Consider the following 7,089-nt stretch of genomic DNA (forward strand, 5'->3'; position numbering starts at 1 on the left):
TGCATTTTGACTTGTGAGGAAAATGAAATCTCACTGGTTGAAGTAGGTATTCATTCTTAGCTGTATAAGAGACAAGGGTGATTCTTAACTTCATTAGTCTCAATCAAACACAAAGGTTGGGATAAAATGGGACGGATTTCGAAACACTTGGCGATCAGATGCTAAAGTTATAATTCTGCCGTATATCACCCTTACCTATTTGCATCGTCTTTTTCGGTTAGTTTTGGTGGTCAGGAATGGTATGTTCTTTTATTATCAGCCAGCGTAGCGTTACGCCTTTATTGCGAAAGTGATATAGGTTTTCACTTGTTTTTTTTCATCCTAGATTTTTTGATCATCATCGTCACACCCAACCAAAATCCAATTTTAGAACACTGGTCCGCCATCAGCGAGCCCACACACCCCGAGGCCGTCGCGGCCCCCGCCGCCGGCTACGAGGCTGGGGCCGCACCACGGAGCCCGTCTTGCGATCCTGAGTCTTCGAACAAGTCATCGCCACCTCCCCGTAGGAGCCATCGACCCCGACGCCCGCCTCGATACCTGGAGGCCTATCAGTGTGATCATTGAGTTTTTTCGCTTGTTCTCTCAAACTGGGGGGATGTAGGGATGTGTCCACCGTGTCTGAAGGGTTACCATGCCTAATTCTTGTCTCCCTTCCAGATCCATTTATGCGAGGGCATTCGTTGCACTGAATAAACGTCACCTACGAATGCCTCTTTGGTCACAACTTACTAAATATCTCACAGTCAACATGGCGACACCAAGAGCATAACAATAGCAGATAAGCATACAAAGGGTATCAAGTAGGTTGTAAGTTGGACTGTGCGCCAGTCAGTGTGGCTAGAAGATAGTGTCTCTGGTGTTTGTGGATGGTGTTCTGTTGCCCTGTGCAGCTCACTTAACAACTTTCTGTTTTGTTCCAGATTGTGGACACCAACATTGTGTTTGTGTTGGAGAAATACAATAACAAAGAGTGCCCCCTCATTTATGTTGGTGTCCACAACTCACAGTTCACAAGATGCCATCCGTGGCATGTCCAATTGATGGATGTCCATACGTGACGCCCGACTATGACCCGGTCATCGTTGCCGCGCTTCTGACAAGCCACAGCAGCACACACCAAGCGGCCCCTAGGCCAGCAGTGCCACACAAGCTTCAGAGGCCCACGATAGCTCCAGGCAGCAGCAGCACCGACTGGGAGTACTTCCTCATTCGCTGGGAGGAGTGCAGCAAAGCGGCCAGACTCATGCCAGACAACATCTCCATCAACCAGATACAAGAACAAACACTAATGGTACTGTGCATGCTGGATCCACACAACCTCAATCAACTATATATACTATTGTTGAACGTTCATTGTGACAATTATGACTAGATAAGTGAAACTTTTTTAAATATAAAGGTACTGTATTATAGAAAGCCTTCGCAAACGCGTTTCGATTATATCATCTTCAGTGCTAGCTTCCCATAATACAAAAACGTCTAACTCAATTACGTTATTGTCTAATTACGTAATTGTCTAACTCAATTACGTTACATGCCGAAACAGAGGGTCACCTACCTAAGTGGGATAAAGCCAGTGCGGTGAAATCAGGTCTGAAGAGATCGCACAGAAAAATTCTTGAGTCGGCATTAATTCAAAGTGTGCCATGTACGAACCATAAGGGGGGCTTTTACACCTTAGGAGGGGCGTTTTGCGGTCTTGCATTCCAGAAGTATATAAAAACATTCTACCCGTGATATTGTGAGAAAAAATTGCAGCGTGTGTATTTGCGATGTGTTGTGAACTTTTGTACCATTTTCTTTTTGTATTATGGGAAGCTAGCACTGAAGATGATATAATCGAAACGCGTTTGCGAAGGCTTTCTATAATACAGTACCTTTATATTTAAAAAAGTTTCACTTATCTAGTCATATATATACTATACTGGTACAAGCAAATGTTCAGCAAAATAAAAAATGGATAAAAGGTGAAACACTCAAAAAATGTCCCTATTCACCCCAGTTTACACTACCAATTGTAGATATTATTCTTCCAAAACCAAAGGGCTTCTATAAAAGGAAGATTGTACTGAAGCTTCCCCCGCTGACTCACCGAATGAGTGTTTCATCAGACATCCTCCTGAATTGATACCTGTTCACTCTGTCAGTCAGTCTTCAAAAGGCCAGTAATGATATTAATCTTGTCTCCAAAACCTGCAAACAAAGAAAAACTCAGCAATCAGGATTTCAAAGCAAACAATTTAATGTTTCATTAGGTATCACAAACATCAACAAAACAAAAATGCCCTATGGAGCACAGGGCTTTGCAGTGCATTTACAGGTTGGAATCTGAAAACAGGGCGCTGGAGGGCATTTTAGTCACATGATTATTGGGATACCTATTCTCCCACTCTTCATGCCTTCAACTGGCTTATTGTCAAGTGATAACGTTGAGCGAATTTCAAGATCCTTGATTAAATCGCCCCAGGAGCCCTGCTTCAGATTCCACCATTTGGGTACCATGGCAATATCCACTTAGTGCAGTGGAACAAAAACAATTATTGTTTTTTAGTACCGACACTTCAATCGCAATTCCAGCAGTGATGGAGCATGTTCCAGTTGCGTCGCTGCAAGACGCATGGCAGATTGAGGCGAGACGCACCTATTCAGTGTTGGATGTGCCATGGCCACGCGATGCAGTCTCACTGCACAAGTCACAGTTCTCATTGGCAGCCCCTAAAGGTCACCTCTAAGGCCCTATACACTGTCACTACTCTTAATTTTTCTTCACATCTACTTTACTTTGGGCTCCATGTTTTTTGGAGTGGCCTCAACTTTCGTTTTTCGCCTCGCGAGGAGGTGACCCCTACACCCTGCTCATGAAGTGAGACCGGTAGCCACTTTATCGATGGCAAAATAGGAAAACCCATGCATATCTAACATATAATTGTAGAGAGGTGCCAATTTGCAAAATAACTTAACAAGGGCAAGCGCTTTGGATTACAGTCGCACTGAAACGCCATGTGCTCGAACGCTGTTCGGCGGCCGGCTGGTGCGGTAGCCCCGCGCTCGCATGCATGCTCGTTGCCACGGCAACGGTTTATTGACCAATGAGAAGCGTGTAAAGTGAAACGTCACTTAGGATTTTCATAAACAAGTCCACCCGAAGCACGCTTCTCATTGGTCAATGTCCCGTTGCCAGGGCAACGAGCACATGCGAGCGTGGGCTAGCGCGCTAGCCGGCCGCCGAACAGCGCCGTCAAAGAACTGTCTAGGGTGCGCCAAATTGAAATACAGCTCAGTTGGTTCGAAAGAATACGGCACTAATTTGTTAGACGTGGCTGGGACTAGTGACACCTAATGATTTTAATCAATTCATAGAATGCAAATATTCAAACTTGAGGGAAACTGCGAAAGATTTTGCAGAACCTAAGATCATCAAAATATTGCTGATACTGGTATTACTGTAACTAATTTATTTGTAATTATTTCTTTGTAACAAGCCCCATAGCACCAAACCATCATCATCAATGTAAGTGTAACGTTACATTCATCATCACCTCTGTACTGTAACAAAAAGTTATTTTTCGTAAGCAGGGTAGCCGGTAGGTAATTACTGGCCTGCTGGCCTGCTTACAATGCATGGCCAATATTCACGTCAAAAGCCCGTGCCCAGTTTGTATATAGAGCGCCGCGCCGGAGGTGGAGACTCTCGGCACGCATAGGCGGCGGAACGGGAGGGGGGGGCACCGTGCCCCCTTTTATTTTGGCATTTTAACATTAGCCCTACGGGCGTTGCATGGACGGACCAAAAGTCGGCGGTGCCCTCCCTCTTAATTGAAGGTGTTCCGCCGCCACTGTGGGCATGAGTGGGTGGGGGCAGCTGCAGCCACCTGAATTCAGTTCAGTCATGAGTGAGACAAGCCGTGTCCGATTCGGACATTCGGCATCAAAATTTTTCAGTTAGTATATTAACCGATCGAACGTTAGAGGTCAGGGCCTAACGTACCAAGCTCTGCATAGGTAGCGTGGGCTCCGAGTCCGTCCATTCAAACATTCGAGCTAAATTAATAAAAAGTAGTAGGTACCAACTATTAATGTAGGCATACAAATTTATACTTTACTTTTATGTGGCAGGCTGTTCGTCATTTTGTGTCTAATGGTCGGTGACCAAGTTGGGAAAAGTGACTACCCCTGATCGTCTACATTCTGCAGCAAGTCTGCTGAACCGGGGCGGTCGACGCTCGGGTGACGTGCCTCGCGTGCGGTTTCTGCGGCCAGCATCATAAAGGTGGTCCGGGTCCATTGTCCACACTGCATTTACACGGTGAAGACACGTCCGCGCCGCACGTGACACCAGGTCCAGCACAACACTGGCGCGCGCACACGGCGCCCGACCCAACGCCGGGTCGGGGCCGCCCCGAGGCGGCCAATCAGCGGCCGACAACGCGCACTGCCTCGGGCGGCCCACGACCCGGACCACAGCAGAGCTGCAGCGCGGCGGCGGACGGCCGCAGCGCTCAGCCGCGACACACAGGCGACACAGCAGCGGCGCCCAGCAGCGGCAGCGGCGCCCAGCAGCAGCCGCGGCCGAGTCAATAAGGCGGCCGCGGAGGGGGCACTCTTGCCCCCTTACATTAATGAGTAATTACCTATGTGACCTGACCCATGACTGCCTCGGGCACCGCACTCTACCGTTCGACCCAAGATTACTTGTTTGGGGACCGGCCAATCAGCTGATGATCGGCAGGTCAGCCTCGGCCGTTGCCGCTACCAGCCGGGCCGTAACTTAACCCATCGGCGCTTGTTTCCATGGCCCCGTTTCAGCGCATCGACGCTTTCAGTATTGGCGCTCGGTTTATATGGAAACGTAGGCAAAAATGGAAAATTTGGCTTACGTTTCCATGGAAACTGTGCGCCAGTACCGGTAGGGTCAGGTAGCATCAATGCGCTAAACCAGGACCCATAGACACCAACCTAAGCGCCAATGCCTGGTAGCGTCGGGCTTCCTTTGAGAGTCCGAGTGTTGCTGACTACTAAAAATAAGTGATTATAGCCACTAGCCAGTGGCTGTAATACTTCATATGCTGTCACTTTGGTGCCCGTGCAGATACACACTATCACAGGCTACGGTGTTATTATGTAGTCCATAACCCTGCAAACAAATTTCGAAAAGCGATCCTTCTTCATGACATGCTCCACTAGAAACACTATTTACGATATCGAACTGTTCCAAAATAAAGCGGCATACATTGTACGGCCTGAAGACCTGTGAATCATCAATCAATGAAAACGATGACGCACGTCTTTTATGCAGAGTTCCATTTTACGCCCTCGCAAGTCCCAGTTTTCACAGCCGGTTGTCATGCACACCTTATGGTACCTACTCCAAGACAATGAAGGAATTGAAAGACATTGAGCTCCAGCCTCCAATGTTTGCGTGAACACGTTATGGTATTGGCAAATAACACCACTGAATGTAAACAGCAGCAGCAGTTAGGCACTGGATATCCTCAGAATGCCTAAATTGTTCTATTCCGAATGTGGGTCTGTTTTTTTTTTCTTTTCTTTTTGCACAGGGCGCAGCGTGTTCTCAGCTATGACGTCACCAATCGGATAACATAACCCCCGCCCCGTAGGGGGGGGGGGGCGAAACGGCTCCCTGTCCTTTTCCGACGATATCTCCTAAACGGCTGGAGATATCGCCACCAAACTTTCAGGACCCCTCCGGGTATCAATTTTACACATTGTGACCAAAACATTTTTCAGAGGCTATGATAGGTTGGCCAAAAATGACGTCAGAATGACGTCGTGCTCTGCCATTTTCGACCCAAAAAAGACCTTCGCGAGAAGAGCTGTCAGCCCTACAGCTTTAAAGATACAAAAATTTGATCAGACATAAAAGGTGAAGAATTGACAGGGCTATAAAACTGCCATCTCGGATTTTTGAAATTTTTGAGTTTTGGATCCCAAAAATCAAAAATGCAATTTCTAAGATATATTAGCAAAAAATCCAAAAAGTTTTTTGAGTTTCGAAAAACCCGGAATATATGTGATAGTACTTACCACCTTCTATCTACATACCAAAATTCAGATCAATATCTCCTTTTTTGGCCAAGTTATAGCGAAAAAACTGTTCCAAAATGATGACGTCAAATTTTCAAACTCAATTTTAGGCAATTCTAGACCACGTAGGGCAAAACAAAGACCACCATTGGACTCCCCGTGACGAGCTGCATCGAATGGATACCCATTTTATGCAAAAATATCAACTTTGAAATTTGACATAATTTGACCTGACCTTGACCTGACCTTGATCTGACCTTCACCGGAACATAATTTAAACTGACCCCAAAGGCTGCCTGACCCACATAATCGCATTTGTCATGTAAAATGGACCATAAAACATGTATCACACGATACTTTCATTTTGTGACCCCCAGTGACGTGACCTCTGAGACCTGACCTGCTATCAGTGACCTCATATAGCGAAGTATGTGTTTGACGAACAATGTACCATCGATGGTTTTCAATAACTTACCAATTTACTCGATTTCACAACACATTTCTTGAAATGCCTGTGAACGGTGAAAACCTGACCTTTGACCTGACCTGTGACGTCATCGGTTTGACCTAGGTCAATGAAATTTGGTCACAAGGTAGTTCCTCGGTGGGGCTATCGAACGCCGTTTGAATTTTGAAAATCGGCCGGTAAATTTCCGAGATCTCAGGGGGGGGGCCGAACCCCCCCCCCCCCCCTACGGGTGGTAGGGTCCGCCGGTAGCCCTACGGGGCGCGGGATAAGAGCGAAGCCGCGTGTGTGTTGTGTGACGTCAGGGCTCAGGAAGGTAGAATTTAGGCTAAATACCTAAATGTGCGTTTTTTATAATAAAAAAATATGAATGCTATTTTATTTATGTAATATTGTTTATAAATTGTCATCATTAATAGGTATTTATGGGATTTGAAAATATCACGCATTTCAATGACACTACCAAAGAATAAAAAAGCAGTGCAGTGCACAAACCGTCACCGGTAACACATAATGTGAGATCGATTGCATGAAAGCTTGTTTATCAACATATCAACAAGTTTAAAAACGCAGGA

The 7,089-nt window shown here is 46.2% G+C and overlaps 1 long non-coding RNA gene across 1 annotated transcript; it reads right to left on the minus strand.

The window, feature by feature from the left end:
* Positions 1 to 272: 272 nt before the first annotated feature.
* Positions 273 to 2,949, minus strand: LOC122366770. Its single transcript, XR_006253943.1, has 3 exons — positions 2,645 to 2,949; positions 2,096 to 2,196; positions 273 to 1,215 (listed from the first exon to the last, which is right to left on the minus strand). It is a non-coding gene; the product is annotated as an uncharacterized LOC122366770 (long non-coding RNA).
* Positions 2,950 to 7,089: the final 4,140 nt, after the last annotated feature.

Source organism: Amphibalanus amphitrite, unplaced genomic scaffold (genome assembly GCF_019059575.1).
Source record: "Amphibalanus amphitrite isolate SeventyFive unplaced genomic scaffold, NRLGWU_Aamphi_draft 000829F_arrow, whole genome shotgun sequence".
NCBI lineage: Eukaryota > Metazoa > Arthropoda > Thecostraca > Balanomorpha > Balanidae > Amphibalanus > Amphibalanus amphitrite.